At 45.5% G+C, this 16975-nt stretch overlaps 1 protein-coding gene across 1 annotated transcript in view; it reads right to left on the bottom strand.

Annotated features, from left to right (window-relative positions):
• The window catches only part of ARHGAP6 (Rho GTPase activating protein 6), a 566036-nt gene that overhangs the window by 409428 nt on the left and 139633 nt on the right, over positions 1-16975 (bottom strand). The gene's annotated exons all lie outside the window — the stretch shown is intronic.

The following is a 16975-nucleotide window of genomic DNA, read 5'->3' as shown; positions in this document are numbered from 1 at the left end:
ATATAAATTAGTTGAAAGTATTTACACAAATAGAGACACGCCCATGAGCAGACCACCCAACCAGAACACTGGTCACACACCCCGCATTATTAGGTGCTGGCCACAACCCCTATAATTGTGCATAATAGGCCCTTGATAATTTTCAGCTCCAGGCCCATTTAGACCTTAATCTGGCACTACACATGCAGATTTATCTTCAGATCTGGCTGGTTGGAACAAAAACATGGTTATGGATGAGAGCAAATGACATTTGACCATTTGCTTGGAAATGCTGGAAAACTGACAAACTGTCACTCATCCATAACCATGTTTTGTTCCAACCAGCCAGATCTGAAGATAAATCTTACTAGTGTACGGGCACCTTAAGTGTAATAAGTTACTGAAGAGTGCCCTGCACATAATGTACGGCTACTGATCAAGGTAATGAACACTTTTGTATAAATTACATAGATAATAGCATTGGCCGGGGATATGTGACCATGGTCAGTTCTCTAGGCCTTGTCTATTATAAAGGGCACAGACCTCTAGGGTGACATCTTATACCCACAGTAATGTACAGTAGGGGGATATTACACCTTGTTACACACAATCTCATTACACTTTGTAAGTAACAGGATTTGTGTTCAGCATTAGCAGCGTCTTATGGCGTTGTGGTATCAGTACCAATAACTATACAACTCTATGCGGCTAATTCGGAGTAGAGTCTCTGAATAAAATTTTGCAGCTGTAAAACAGTTAACAAAATCAGCACAATTGCTGGCGTACGCAAATTAGCAACACTTGCCGGATGTGTGTAGGTGTGCACCAGCAGTGCATGCACCAGGGTTGTGTCACACACACGCACACGCAAGTTCTGTTATTTTACAGGGGTTTATTGGGGTACATTGGTTATACTGTACATAGATAGTTAGTGATATCTATAGATAGATAGATAGATAGATAGATAGATAGATAGATAGATAATCTATCTCTAACTATGTACAATATTTACAAATTATATACATATATACATATTTACATGCAGGTACAGTGCAACACATCTTCACAAAGAACTTCTTCTTCCATCCGGTTCTTGTGAAGAATTAGTGTGCAATACTTTCCTTCTCACCACCGACCAGCAGTAGTAAAGAAATATATATACATCCTGACTATCCAGGTTACAAAAAGCAGCAAAATGATAATGTCATCAGGGTCATAATCGTCCCGTTCTGCATGCCTGGTGCCAGGTGCCACTGTGACACTCCCTGGGCCAACACTATCTCCTCCGCTGTCATCGCGTTCCACATCAGATGCCTCCGGCTCCTCCTCCTCATATATGGGGGTCAGTACAGGTTTAAACCTATGGAGCTTGTGCCTTCTGCTGAACGTTGGCCGTGAGGAAATTATCTTCCATAAGATGTATCCCTGATCTTCAATGGAGAACTCGCCGTCACTATCGCAGACGTCGGCATTTTGGGCTCTCGCAGGTGCAGCGCAGTACACATCATCGTCGTCACCACAGCATTTACTGAGACCGCAACCCATCTTCACAAAGAACTTGAGCAAGGAGCACCAAGCCAGAGAGAAATGAGCACCAAGCCAAAGAGCACAGACTATGAGACCAGTAATGCCATGTGACATCATTGCTCTGTGACATCATCACTCTGTGAAGCCTCAGAGCTACTCACATTTGCACAGGTGGCAAAATGCTTTTTGATGGATCAGAAATTGCCTATAGATCTGCGGGTGGATAGTTTGCAGACTTGCATTGGGCGGGATATCTACTTGTCTGGGAAGTGGCTGTTTACTTACAGTCATCTGCAACTTCTCAAATTAGCAATCCATGCTGAATTAGGCCCTATATCCTACATAGCAATGACCCAAAAATGATGCCCCACAAAGTATTGCCCCGCACATTATGCCCACACATTTTGCCCGGCATAGTAATGCCCACACACATTATGCCCACACAGTATTGCTCCACACAATTACATACCTCCCAACATGACCCATTCCAGAGGGACACAATGCTCTGTACATGGACTCCTTGCTAGTGACAGTTGTAGTGGTGGGGCTGTAGTGCAGTCCATAATACAAATAGGGGAGCCACACCAACTGCCACCGCAAGCACTGCCAAACATCACCAGCCGGGACTCACTGTCAGCTGATGCAGCTCCCCTATTTGAATTTTGGACTGTGCCACACCCCTGCCTCTGCAATTGCCACTGGCAAGGAAGCCCAGGAACAGAGCATTTTGTCACTCCTGAAGATATGCAATTATTGGGTGGGATTAAACTCTAACTGGGCAGCGACACAACAGCGATCAGGTCTGAATCTGGTCTATTATGCCTTACACAGTAATGCCCTGCACTTTGGGACTAATTCGGATCTGAATGCACGGCTGCGAATTCGCAGGCCGGGGGATTGTCGATTATGCGTGAGGCCATCCTGTGATAAAAGCCTGCTACTCTTTCTAAAGGCTGGCCATATGGAAGGTGATTGACAGGAAGCCAGAGTTTGTGGGTGGTAACCGTCCATTTATTGGGAGTGTCAGGAAACAACACAGGTGTGCCCAGGTTTTAGGGGAAGCCGTGTGTCCTCACTTCCGGCCCCAAACAGCCTGTCTGTATCACAGCCTCCCAATAGGTCCTGGGCTACGTACAAACTGCACACAGTGCAAAAATCATTCGATGGTGGATTGCAGGCTTGCAATATTTTCTCAAGCCATGCTAAGCAATTTGCAGACTTGCACGTGTGTAGTATATGGTTCCAACAGTCGGGATCCTGACAGTCATTAGCCCGACTGGCCGGACTCTTGCCACCAATTCTATACTACCTCAGTATAGAATTGTACTAGCGTTTTGACAGTCGGGACGCTGGCGTCGGTAAATGACTGTCGGTATCCCAACTGTCGGGACCCTGTCCGGCACCCGGCTTGCACAGTGCGGGATGTAACATAGTATATGAGGTTAAATAAAGACAATAGTCCATCAAGTGTAACCAATAATTAATCTCCTGCGGTGTAAATGAAGAGGATGACGTTACTGTCTATTCATTAAAACCCAATGACCAGTGGCGATTTTTACCTATGGGCTGCAGGGCTGCAGCCCCCCCCCAGATAAAATCTGCCACTGTGTGAAGCCAGATGCAGTCTGTGAGACTGCACTGGCTTCACTGTGACTGGCAGTGACTTCCTATTGCAAGTCCGACCTGCCAGTCACTCAAGGCAGTCCCATTGGGAGGTGTTCCCTCCCTCTGGGATGCCTCTCAGTGTGCAACTGCGGGGCAGCCCAAAAATGGCTTCTGCGCATGTGCAGTACCATGGACGATACTGTGCATGCGCCGTATCCGTATCTGCTGCAAAGGCAGCCCATGGAGGTTTGGGCCAGCGCATGCATAGCATGTATGAATTTCATGCACTGGCCCCTTGCAGGGGACTGGTGGCTGGGACCGGCAGCAGTGGGGAGCACCGCATTGGCGGCGGCAGCAGAGGAGGGGGCCCACATCACAGCAGCCCCCCTCCTCCGCAAGGGTAAGAGCCGCCACTGCCAATGACCCAAAGTGGCTGTCCAATCTGAGTCCACTATAGTATGATAATTAATGATTATACCCCTGGATAGTTTTTTCTGTTAAAAAAATTGTCTAACCCATATTTACCATCTCTGGCAGAGTATTCAATACCATAACTGCACTTACTGTAAAGAATCCCTTCCATCGCTGGGTGAGAAACTTCCTCTCCTCTAACCTTAGGGGTGACCACGTGTCCTGTGTACAGTCCTTCTGTCCTTCTGGCAATCAGATCACTGTATTTACCCTTTATGTATTCTTATATATTAACCATATCTCCTCTTAAGGTGGCCATACACTACTGTAATTTTGTCCAGTGTCACCTGATTCTGAGGCATCGGCCGAGTAATCGGATGAAATCGGGCAAATCGCAAGTGTTTTCGATCAGCTCCACTTTGATGCACGGTCCCGTATGCATCGAATCGGTGCCCTCAGATCGCAAGTGCGGCACATACTGTAGGATTGGACAGCCCCCGACAGCACTTGGTGGGAACACATGCAATATATCACATGGAAAAGGACAGCCTGCGTTAACTTATATCACATGCGTTCCTGCCTCCCGAGTAGGTCACGTGCGACTTCTCCCCTCGGGGGTGAGGGATTTTTTACTCACCTCCACATATAAGCTAATGAAATTCGTTTGGCATGACCTATCCCTCAGAAATCCATGCTGGTTCCCACTGATAATCTTAAGTACTCCTGAATGCTATCACTTACAATACCTTCCAGCAAATTACCCACTATTAATGTCAGACTTACGGGTCTGTCATTTCCTGGATGTGTTTATTTCCCATTTTATATATTTCACTTTGGCGGGCGGCGTATACCTGATCGATGGGCTCTGAAAAATGAACAGCCATGCGATCAGGTGTGAATCAGGCCCAATAACTAATCTGCACTGTATCCCACATTGTATACTATCTGCTCTTTATACTGCACTGTATCCAGCCCCACACCGCACATCCTGCATCTATTCTATATCCAATACTTGCACTCTGGTGTCCTGCATCAGCACCAGCGGCGCTGCAAACATCCCTGGGAAAATGGAGCAGTGGCATTTATCACGCAGTTCATATTGCATAACATACCAGTGCCCTCTAGCTTACATTACACCACATGTACACTCGCAGGCAGCTGTAGGGGACAGAAATCATGCGATGATTGTCGACCATCAAATAATTTTTTTTCCCCTCGGAAACAAAAGTCAGTGAAAGCGGGTCTGAATTATCCCCAAAGTGCATGTAAAGGCACACCCAGTTTCCAGTGCATGCAAAGGTGGCTACTGAATAATAAAAACAATAAGATCTTCCCTGTAAATTCCAACTTTCTACAGTTTTATGACTATGCCCAATAATGATATAATTAATGTGATTTCCAGTAAGCAATTAAACTATTTCCACTGTTCAAAATTAAATCTACTTGTCCACTTCATTGCGAAACGCAGAGCAATTGTGCACATACTCCATATAAATAAAAACATCAGCATTCACGGGCATCACGGACAATGTAATGGTTAGCAATTCTGCCTCACAGCACTGAGGTCATGGGTTCGATACCCACCATGGCCCTAACTGTGTGGAGTTTGTATATTCTTCCTGGGCTTGCGTGGGTTTCCTTACCTGTTTCCTCCCACAATCCAAAAATATACTAGTAGGCTCCCAACAAAATAAATCCTAGAATGTGTGTGTGTACATGTGGTAGGGAATATAGATTGTAAGCTCCACTGGGGCAGGGACTGATGTGACTGGTCAAATGTTCTCTGTAATGCGCTGCGGAATATGTGTGCGCTATATAAGAAACTGTTAATAAGTAAATAAATTAATCTACACAACTCATCCCACTGAAACATTTAATTTGTACCCTGGCAGATTATATTATGTATGTGCTTTTCACTATGCAGTCAGATTGTTGACAGTGTCTACATTCATTAAGTGCATAACTGAATGTCAACACCTGGAACATATAAATATTTACAGAAAAATGGTTTAAGGGTTAGCGTTAGGGGTTAGGGATAAACTTTAACATTAATGATATTTTGATACCGAATGTCAACAATTTCAGTATCAACATGTTAATTGTTGACATAATGACATTATGAATGTTAATAAATTGGATATCGATCTAACCCCTTGCAAAAGTGCCAGATTAAGGTCCACATTTTCCTGAAGCTGAAATCTACAAAGGGCCTCACCCCCACACTGTCTAATGTAACACTGCACGACAAAGACACGTACTGAACCATATTCTCAACCATATTCTCAATATGCTACACAGCAGTGCCCCTTGCACACAATGCCCACGGTAGCAGTGCCATTTAAACACATAATTATACACATATTTATGCGTGAGGTAGCAGTGCTTCTTACATGCGTTATTATGTCTGTGCTAGTCATGCCGCTGACACAGTAGTAGTGGCGCTTACTTATAATAAATGCTCACAGTAGCAGCACCACTTATACACATATTGGGCCTTATTCTGCTTGGAGCGTCCGGGCCGTACGCGTACGTCCCGGGGTTTTTCACGATCTGCGCATGTGCAAATACGCTAATGCGCCGGCGCGAACACACCACAACGCTTGCGGCCGTTGTCTCAACGTGCGAAAAAACCTGTACGCGAGCGTACGGGTAATGGGGTGGCATAGGGGCGTGTTGATGGGAGCGGCCGAAATAATGAGGGAAAATGGGCGTAAATATGGGCGTACACGGGGGCGTGCACCAGAAATGAGCGGTGCTACTACCGCACGATCGACTAAGGCACCGTTCGTTTCGGACACCAAACAGGCGGCCGCCAACCGCCAGCTAAAACCACTCCTACAGATACCGCTTGCCAGCGTGCGCCTGAGTTGGCTAATTAACGCTGATTAGTACTTAAACACATACACCTGAATGTAATAAGCAATGCTGCAGTCTATTAACTCCAAACCATGATTTCACTGCCTGCAAGCCACACATGCAGCACGCAAACACATTGGAAGCTTATGTTTCTATACTTCTCCACATTTAAAGGTTTGTTTAGTTTAAGGTAAGAATCTTTTTATACGCTAAGGTAGGTATTTGATAAACAGACACATTCACTACCTGCTTTCATAGACTTTACGCAGTAGCACACTCAATCTACACAAGTCGACATGTGTCAACGTGTTCACTCTAATACTAACATAGGTTTTGTATTTAGGATACAATAACATAAACCACATCTAACACCTACAAACGATGTTTCTGCAATGTTTGAAGCACATGACCACTATTTTCAACACAATCTTTGTATAGTACCCCAAATTATGACCTGTACCACTATCTCATCTGCTATGATTTGGATTTCACTACACTCTGGATGTAAGATGCCACCAATCACATTATTGCACTCTCATCTCTCTAACAAAGGATTCCTACATCTGCTTATGACACTGTCAAATCATATATATTTTAAAAGTTATGCATGTTTGTTCACAAGCTAATTTATCATGTTTGGCCCATTCACACATCTTTTTTTAGGGAGGACACATATGAATTCCTACACAAATGTACCTTTTCACCCTTGTTTGTCTGCCTCACCCACTCCATGAGGAAAGCATTGTTCTGGACCTGCTTTTACCTACTACTGTAGGAGCTACCTCACCTGCACACAAACTGCTTTCTCACCTATTAAGTTGCTCTGCACATGTGCTGACACAAACTAATTAGCAGGGAAAAGTTGGATAGGAACATGGGAATGGCCATGGAGAGGGTTACACATGGGAAACTTCCACCACACTTCAACAAATGTTCAAAAATACCCTGGTCAGTAAGTACACATAAATCTAGTATTTGTTTCACACAAGAAATGACACATACCACAATTTAGATTTAATTTGTAAAATAAATTTATTTGCTGTTCAGCATCACAGCTTGACACTTTAATGTGAGAAATCAAAAAAAAAACAAATAAAATAGACACACAAATAATAAAACAGCCAGAACAAGAGGTTGCATATCTCCAAACATGTGTTACCCTGCAAATGCAATGGTGAAAGAAATGGGGACACCAGAATACGTACTGCAACAACCAGGGTGACTACTAAGCAAGATACACACCACCAAAAAAAAAAACCTGCATTTGTAGAGGTGAAAATACGAACTTTCATGCCCATGGCACGCAAATGGATCGATGGGCAACTCAGTAGGCGGATGTCCAGTGCAATTTAAACCTTTGGCCTCCAACCACAGAGGAAGTGACCCAGGTCTCATTTGGGCCCTTTTTTGCCCCTTTTAGATGGGGCCTTGGGGACAGGGGCCTTTGGGTCAGCTGGCTTTCGGCGTCTTCCCCTAGTCGCCACAGGAGGGTCAGCCGAGGTGGAAGGTTGGGGAGCAGCTTGGGGTGGGGCAGCAGATGGGGGATTGTCCCTTAGGGACCTGGCGGTGGACAGCTGCTCCGCAATAAGTTCATTCTGGCGGCTGAGGTGTTGGCCAATGCTTAGCATGCCAGCCGCCAGAGTTTCATTAATGCGGTTCAACGCCTCAACCTGCAGCTGGTTTGTGGCCTTCCACTCCGCCAGAAAATCCGCCACCTGCTGCTGACGGATCGCAGCATCCACCCCTTGCTGCTCGATCCTGTCCAGCGTCACCAACAGGCTCTCACTCAATGTCTCCGGAGGCTGGGGCTGGGGGCGACGTCTTGGTGGAGGCTGGACCACCTGCTCCACCTGTGGCTCTGCAGAGGCCGATGCTGCCGGTACATCCTGACTTTCTGCTTCTGCTAGGATAAGAATTGAAAACAATGTCACCATCACATACGCAATAAAAAATATCTTTCTAAATACAATGCATTACTGTGACTTACCATCAAAAGCAGCAGCAAAGACCTCCACCGGGAGCTCACTGTCCATATTGGAGATCCCCCTGATCTCCCCCACATCGATGACGTCACAGGAGTCCAGCTCCAGGGGGGTAAACTCCAAATGGTCAGGCATAGGACCGCTCCCGGTGGACATGCTGTGGTTGTACCGGTCAGTCATCTTCCTCTTCAGGGCACTTTTGAAGTCAGTCCACCTACAAGTTTAAAAATACAAATATCACCATGAGATATGTGCACCACTGTGCTACGTGTAGGGTTACCACCTAGTCCCTTTAATTCTGGACACATGTTACTTACACAGGTTCTGTGGCAGTTTAAAATTAGGTGAAGTGGAGTCTTGAAGTCAGCCAGCCACAGAACCTGTGTAATTAATATGTGTCCGGAATTAAAGGGACTAGGTGGTACCCCTAGCTACGTGACATTTCCTAGTGTGGGTGATCTTTTGTGCCATGTGTGGCCAAATATTTCTTTGATGGACAAAACCATGTGCACTGCAGGTGAGGCAGGTGTAAAACCCCACCCAAATCTGATTATCTCTGCACAAGTAACACCTGCCTCACCTGCAGTGCACATGGTTTTGTCCATCTAAGAAATATTTGGCCAGAAAGAGTGAACTAGAATAAGGGCCTCAGTTCCTGCTGGAGACTGCTGAACAAATTGCCCTGACAAACACACTAACCTTTTCTTCACCGCGTCCCAAGTTCTGACCACTGGTGCCACCTGGTTCACTTCCTCTGTGATCTTGTCCCAAAGGTTTCTCCTTGCACTGGCACCTGGCTTCCTGGTTGCCAATTCAATCCATTCGCGTGCCCTGGGCACGAGAATTCGCATTTCGGCCTCTACAAATGCAGGGTTTCTCCTTCTGGTGGTGGTATCCTGCTCAGTCATCACCCTAGATGTTGCAGCACGTTTTCTGGTGGCCCCAGCTCTCTCACCATGCACCTGCTGGGTCACACCTGTTTGGAGAGATGCAACCTCTTGTTCTGGCTGGCTGCTTGGCCCTTGTGGAGCTGGTGGAGGTTCACCAGGGCCTGTTACTGAGGGGCCCGCTTGATCTTGCAGGCGACTCCTCTCTTGGGCCCTCCTTCTCCGCTCCTCTTCCCTCTTCTGTAATGCTTGAAGCATGGATTCGGCTTGTGCTCTCTGCAGAGCGTCCTCTGCTGCTGAATCGTCAGAGTCAGACATGTTTGCAGCAATTGTGGGCTGCATCTGACTGAATATTTATATGTTAATCTCCCGCCACGAACAAGGGGGCGTATATTTTTCCCCGCAAGGTAGATGCAAATTTACGCCGATATTTCCCGCCGATAATTGCCGCTTAAATTACGCAGGTCTCAATGCACCTGATCAATCACCCGTATATGTATCTACACAGGTTGTGGAGCATTGTGGGCTACATCGTGAAATGTGTGCACCTGTCATTCCAATGATGAGTGTTGTCAGCTGGTATCTGTTGGAGTTCGTGTATGCTTTGTGAGTCACATTTCAAAACATCACGTTATAATGCTTTCCTTACATATGTAATGTGTATGAAATTGTCATACAGCAACATGTTGCATTGTGGCCCTTTAGGCAGCGTAGTTATAAGTAGAGGGTTGCGTGTATCATTTTCCGGCTACTGTATATACAGTACTCCTCCCCATGCATATCGCTGTATCGTGCCCCCTTTAAGCAGCGTAGTTAGGAGTAGACGGGGTGCGTGTATTATTTTCCGCACACTGTAAATACAGTACTTCTCTCTTCATTGAATGCATGCTGTTGGTTGTGGTGTGTATATCGGAACGGTCCGCGTAAGTTTCTATTCGCATCCAGTTTGTTAATATAAGAGGGATTAATAAAGTTAATACCAAACAAACAATTTTTTCGACCAATCAGCAAGCACCAAAAGTGATATATGTACCTGCAATTAATAACTGCGCCATTGCCAATATGACTTCTACAAGAGCCAGGCCCTTTTCTACATCTGAGCTTTTGGCCCTGGTGGAAGTGATGGATCGTCACCTGGGGCCCAGGGGCCCATATGTATCAAATGCGGACAAGCGGCGGGCGTATAATGCTGCCCGCCGCCTGATATTTTCCACAACCGGCGTCCGCAGAAGCCTGGGCCAGGTTGAGCGGCGCTGGTCCGACCTGCGCCGGCGGCAGCCGGTTCTACTCAGCAGCCTTCGCCGCCATATTGCCCGATGTAAGTTTTGATTACTAGTATGTCAGCGTTTTTTAGCAATGTTTGGTGTACTTTTTATAAATATGTTCCTGAGTATGGGGGTGTATATGGGGTGTATATGGGGTGTATATGGGGGGTATATGGGGGTGTATATGGGTGTATAGGGGGTGTATATGGGGGTGTATATGGGTGTATATGGGGGTGTATATGGGTGTATAGGGGGTGTATATGGGTGTATAGGGGGTGTATATGGGGTGTATATGGGGTGTATATGGGTGTATAGGGGGTGTATATGGGTGTATAGGGGGTGTATATGGGTGTATAGGGGGTGTATATGGGGTGTATATGGGGTGTATATGGGTGTATAGGGGGTGTATATGGGGTGTATATGGGGTGTATATGGGTGTATAGGGGGTGTATAGGGGGTGTATATGGGGTGTATATGGGTGTATAGGGGGTGTATATGGGGTGTATATGGGGTGTATATGGGGTGTATATGGGTGTATAGGGGGTGTATAGGGGGTGTATATGGGGTGTATATGGGGTGTATAGGGGGTGTATAGGGGGTGTATATGGGGTGTATATGGGTGTATAGGGGGTGTATATGGGGTGTATATGGGGTGTATATGGGTGTATAGGGGGTGTATATGGGGTGTATATGGGGTGTATATGGGTGTATAGGGGGTGTATAGGGGGTGTATATGGGGTGTATATGGGTGTATAGGGGGTGTATATGGGGTGTATATGGGTGTATAGGGGGTGTATATGGGGTGTATATGGGGTGTATATGGGTGTATAGGGGGTGTATAGGGGGTGTATAGGGGGTGTATAGGGGGTGTATAGGGGGTGTATATGGGTGTATATGGGTGTATAGGGGGTGTATAGGGGGTGTATAGGGGGTGTATAGGGGGTGTATAGGGGGTGTATATGGGGTGTATATGGGTGTATAGGGGGTGTATAGGGGGTGTATAGGGGGTGTATATGGGGTGTATATGGGTGTATAGGGGGTGTATATGGGGTGTATATGGGGTGTATATGGGTGTATAGGGGGTGTATATGGGGTGTATATGGGGTGTATATGGGTGTATAGGGGGTGTATAGGGGGTGTATATGGGGTGTATATGGGTGTATAGGGGGTGTATATGGGGTGTATATGGGGTGTATATGGGTGTATAGGGGGTGTATATGGGGTGTATATGGGGTGTATATGGGTGTATAGGGGGTGTATAGGGGGTGTATAGGGGGTGTATAGGGGGTGTATATGGGGTGTATATGGGGTGTATATGGGTGTATAGGGGGTGTATATGGGGGTGTATAGGGGGGGTTTAAGTAGTTGATCAGTTTTTGGGTGTAGGATATCAAATAGTTTGCATGATAAATGTCTGAAATTTCACAGCAATGATAATTTTGAAGGTTATGAGCATGACTAATGTGAATTTTTCTTTCCCCCTTTTTTATGAAACCCAATCTTCGATTTATATGCCATCAACATGAACATTTCAGCACGGGCAAGGGCACGCATTGAAGCCCGGGAGCAGGCAGCCCGGGACCAGGCAGCCCGGGACCAGGCAGCCCGGGACCAGGCAGCCGAGGAGGAGGAGGAAGAGGAGGAGGAAGAAGAGGAAGAGGAAGAGGAGGAGGAGGAAGAGGAAGAGGAGGAAGAGGAAGAGGAGGAGGAGGAGGAGGAGGAGAAGAAAGAGGAGGAGGAAGAGGAGGAGGAGGAAGAGGAGGAGGAGGAAGAAGAGGAGGAGGAAGAAGAGGAGGAGGAAGAAGAAGAGGAGACCCAGGGTGCAGTTTTCACCCACACAATTTCCCCATCCCCCACCCCCTCCACAACCCCCACCCCCTCCACAACCCCCACCCCCTCCACAACCCCCCCCCCCTCCACAACCCCCACCCCCCCCCTCCCCACCCCATTTCCAACCCCCCTACACCTCTCCACCACCCACCCCCAAACCTCTCCACTCCCCAGTAACACCCAGTACCTCGGGCCAAAGACCAGGACCATCCTCCTTGCTCCTGCCTTCCCCAACCACTCCACAGCCAACCAGCGGCGCCCAGGATGGCTCAAGTAGCCGTAAGTAAATAATGTGTCTAATGTTGACCTACACATTTCTACACATAAACAATCACAACAACCACATATGTGTATCCAACATCAACATTAGTTGCAACATATCACTGCAGGGCGACCATGAGGTGTGTCCTGTCCTTCTCCAGGAACAAGGGTCCCCTTGGTGGTTTTTTTGAGTGTGGCCATGCCTCACCCCTTGAATAATTGACATAACAGTACATCCAATGAGATATCCGACATTAGTGGTGTGGTAGTTATGTGGCTCCAGGTGTTGGGTAACTCCAGTTCCCAGCATGATGTGCAACACAGGGCCAGATTATAATGGAGGCGCAAGGGGTCAGTGCCCCTGGGACCCCCTCTAGCTAGGGGCCCCCTGTGGTTGTCATTTTTTTTTTTTAAAAAGACAATGTTTAAGTTATGTTTTTTTTTTTTTTGCTAAATGTTTTGTGCATGGGTGGGGTAGTGCTGCAGCTTCACCTATCTGCCAATGTGACAATGATTTATGGTGCTGAGCATCGGGAGGCAAGGCACACTGATTGCACAAGTGTGCAGTGCATTTCTGGGAGTTGACTAAGTCCCATGACACTTTGCACCAGAGGACAGAGGCTGAGAAGTTTGTGCTGAGCTCTGATTGGTGGAGCTCATTACATGCTTCTCAGGTCCATGGAGAACAGCAGCAGCAGCTTAGTCATAGGAGGGTTTTTAATCAGAGGCAGCACTAGGACTGTGAGGTCTCCTCCAGAGTAAGGGGCAGAGGGACAAACACAGGCTTTTCATGTGGTGTGTGTATATATATATATATATATGGTGTCTATTATTATTCCGAGTGCCGCCAACCCCCTGTCTATATATATATATATATATATATATATATATATATATATATATCCCCTGCAGGTAACCATTGACCAAGTTTATTCTGCCTTTACTCTATGTTTTGACAGTATAATATTCGGCCATGCAGTGTGCGGCCAGTAATGACAAGTGCAAGGGGGCCCCCCGCTCTAAAGTACCCCGGGCCCCCCAAAGGCTTAATCTGCCACTGGTGCAACTTAAATGTAGAGATTGTTTTGTTAATAGTGTGTGAGGCCATGCGGATGCATGCTTTACAAACATAGCTGTAGGCCTATAATTTGTACAGCAATGTCCTAAATTTAAAATAGTAAGGAGTGCTTAAGCCACAACAATGTCATAACCCTTAAATAGCACAGGCTAATTGTGAGGTTAGAGGACAGTCCCCCAAAAACAAAGTACCAATTGGGATACAGCATACATTCATTGATGAAGGAGTAATTGAATTAATGTTATTTACTATGTACAGTATGTGTGTGTTAACATATTTTTTTTTAGTACTGTGTTTACAGCAGACCCATCTTCAATGTAGTTTAAAAATGTATGTGCCCTTCACACATAACTCTGAACTTTTTATTATGTACAAATACAACAAACATTTGTGTATGTTATATATTATTTTTTTTTTTTTATCCCTTCACTACAGACACTGAACAGCACCAGGAGGAGGTCGCCAGAATTATGAGGGAAATGTTCCTGACCCTCCTCTATTTATGTATTCTTTTTGGCCAACTGGAGGCCCTCATTTAATTTATTTTTTATCCCCCCCCCCCCCCCCCCTTATTATGTTTGTTAGAAATAAAAGTTTCGATTCTGTTATAAATTGCCTGTGTTTTTACTAATAAATATGTTAGAGGGCTTGTAAGGGTAGGTACATACAGATGTGTACTGTACGTTATACTTGTAATTTGAGGTGAGGGGTAATGATTGATGTGTGAATGTGTGTGCTTTTGAGTAAAATAACACATAGTGAAAATGCATGAATGTTTAATGTTGTTCGATTAAAACATCACACATAACATCAGGGTAGGTATACATGTTAGACATTTTGGACAAAGTAATTACGTACATAATTTAGTACATATACAGAAACACCAACATAACTTGATTTAAAAGTAACAGCAATATGGGGACACATAGATAGTGATTAAAATGCCACATTAGAACATAACAAATATACATGTAATGTGGTTTAAAATGTAGTTTTATTAGGTCTTTATTAAGGTAGACAATTGAGTTAATAGAAAACAATAAGTGAATAACAAATAGATTAATTAATCAATTGTCAGATTAGTAGTTGAGAGGCAAGATTTGCAGGTCCATATATGTGAAGGGTATGCCAGCGTGCACGGACGTACGCTCACTCTCACGAGCGGTGACATAAGCTGAGTTTTCCATTGAAAACAATAGGGACCCGTCCGTGCAAGCTGGCGTACGCTCAGATCGCCGCAAGAAGGCGGTGGGGAGACGGAGGAAAGACGGCCGTAGACGGCGCCGTACGCTCAGTCGTACGCCAGTTGTCGGAGTGTAAGGGCTGGGCCGGCCGCGTACGTTGCCGTACGCTCATTTGTACACCACTCCCCTTCTACGGTATTTCTGCCCGTACGTAAGCGGCTGATTTGTGGGTGGACCTAACCCTAACGGCCGCGTACGGCTAGCGTGCGGTAATTGTGAACGTACGCACGTTTGGCCGCTCCGATCAGAATAAGGCCCATTAAGTGCCCACGGTAGCAGTACCACTTATGCACATAATAAATGCCCACAGTAGCAGTATTACTTATACACATAATAAGTGCCCATGGTAGCAGTACCATTATACACATAATAAATGCCCACATTAGCAGTACCATTTATACACATAAGTGCCCACGGTAGCAGTACCACTTCTACACATAATAAATGCCCACAGTAGTATTTCCACTTATACACATAATAAATGCCCACAGTAGTATTTTCACTTATACACATAATAAATGCCCACAGTAGCAGTATTACTTATACACATAATAAGTGGCCATGGTAGCAGTACCATTATACACATAATAAATGCCCACAGTAGTATTTCCACTTATACACATAATAAATGCCCACAGTAGTATTTCCACTTATACACATAATAAATGCCCACAGTAGCAGCACCACTTATACACCTAATAAGTGCCCACGGTAGCAGTACCACTTATACACATAATAAATGCCCACAGTAGCAGTATTACTTATACACATAATAAGTGCCCATGGTAGCAGTACCATTATACACATAATAAATGCTCACATTAGCAGTACCATTTATACACATAAGTGCCCATGGTAGCAGTACCACTTCTACACATAATAAATGCTCACAGTAGTATTTCCACTTATACACATAATAAATCCTCACAGTAGCAGTACCACTTATACGCATAATAATGCATGCCAAATAAATGTCCCAACTCCGTTACAAATAGATGGATGGGAAAGGTAAGCTGGCGACAGTGGAACCAAATACAACATACGCAACTGTTTGAGCTGTTCTGGCACATTTTAAACCCTGCATACTGTACCACCACAACACACAGTACACACTAAAAATAGACAGTACACACACCACCACATATAGCAGTATACACCACACACACATAAAGTACACATTTGAAACCACACACACACATATATATATATATATATATATATATATATATATATATATATATATATACAGTATATACATACATACATACAGGGGTGGATCCAGGATAAAATGACAGGGGGGGGCACCATGATAAAAGAGTGTAGTGTACCACACCATGGGCGGGATGTTATAACATCCGCGGCCCCCCTTCGCCGGACATCGCATTTTTAATAACGGCATATGCTATAACATATGCCGTTATTCATGCAAGGGACAGCTCTTGCGGTAAGAGCTGTCCCTTGCGATGCGGTGCCGGCACTGGACTTCCGGGTCTGTGACCCGGGAGTCCATCTGCGCATGCGCAGACCCCGGCGCCGGCCGCAGGTCACGCTGGGAGGGATCCGTGACGGATCCCTCAAACAGCGCTGCGGTAAGAAGCCCATAGGCTTCTGCAGGGATTCGCCAGCTTTAGCTGGCGATTCCCTCCGCAGCGCTGACACTGCGGAGGCGCCATATAGCATATAGAAATGCGGTAGAAACCCCGAAAACGGGGTTTTTACCGCATTTCTGCTATATAGCATCCCGCCCCTAATACAATTTCTACACATTATGCAACAAAACACTAGACCCCATTATACTTGCCCCTTACACATGATGCCAAATGGAATGAGCCCAAATTTACATAATGCCACATGGATTGAGCCAAACTTCAAATAATGCCACATGGATTGTGTCAAAATTCACATAATGCCACACGGATTGAGCCAAAATTCATAAAATGCCATACAGATTGAGCCAAAATTCACATAATGCCACACGGATTGAGCCAAAATTCACATAATGCCACACAGATTGAGACAGAATTCACATAATGCCACCTCAGATTAAGCC

The sequence above is a fragment of the Crinia signifera genome, chromosome 2, assembly GCF_055691185.1.
Source record: "Crinia signifera chromosome 2, ASM5569118v1, whole genome shotgun sequence".
NCBI classification, from domain to species: Eukaryota; Metazoa; Chordata; class Amphibia; order Anura; family Myobatrachidae; genus Crinia; species Crinia signifera.
Note: the sequence above shows the minus strand (reverse complement) of the source record. Positions and strands in the feature narration are given on the sequence as shown.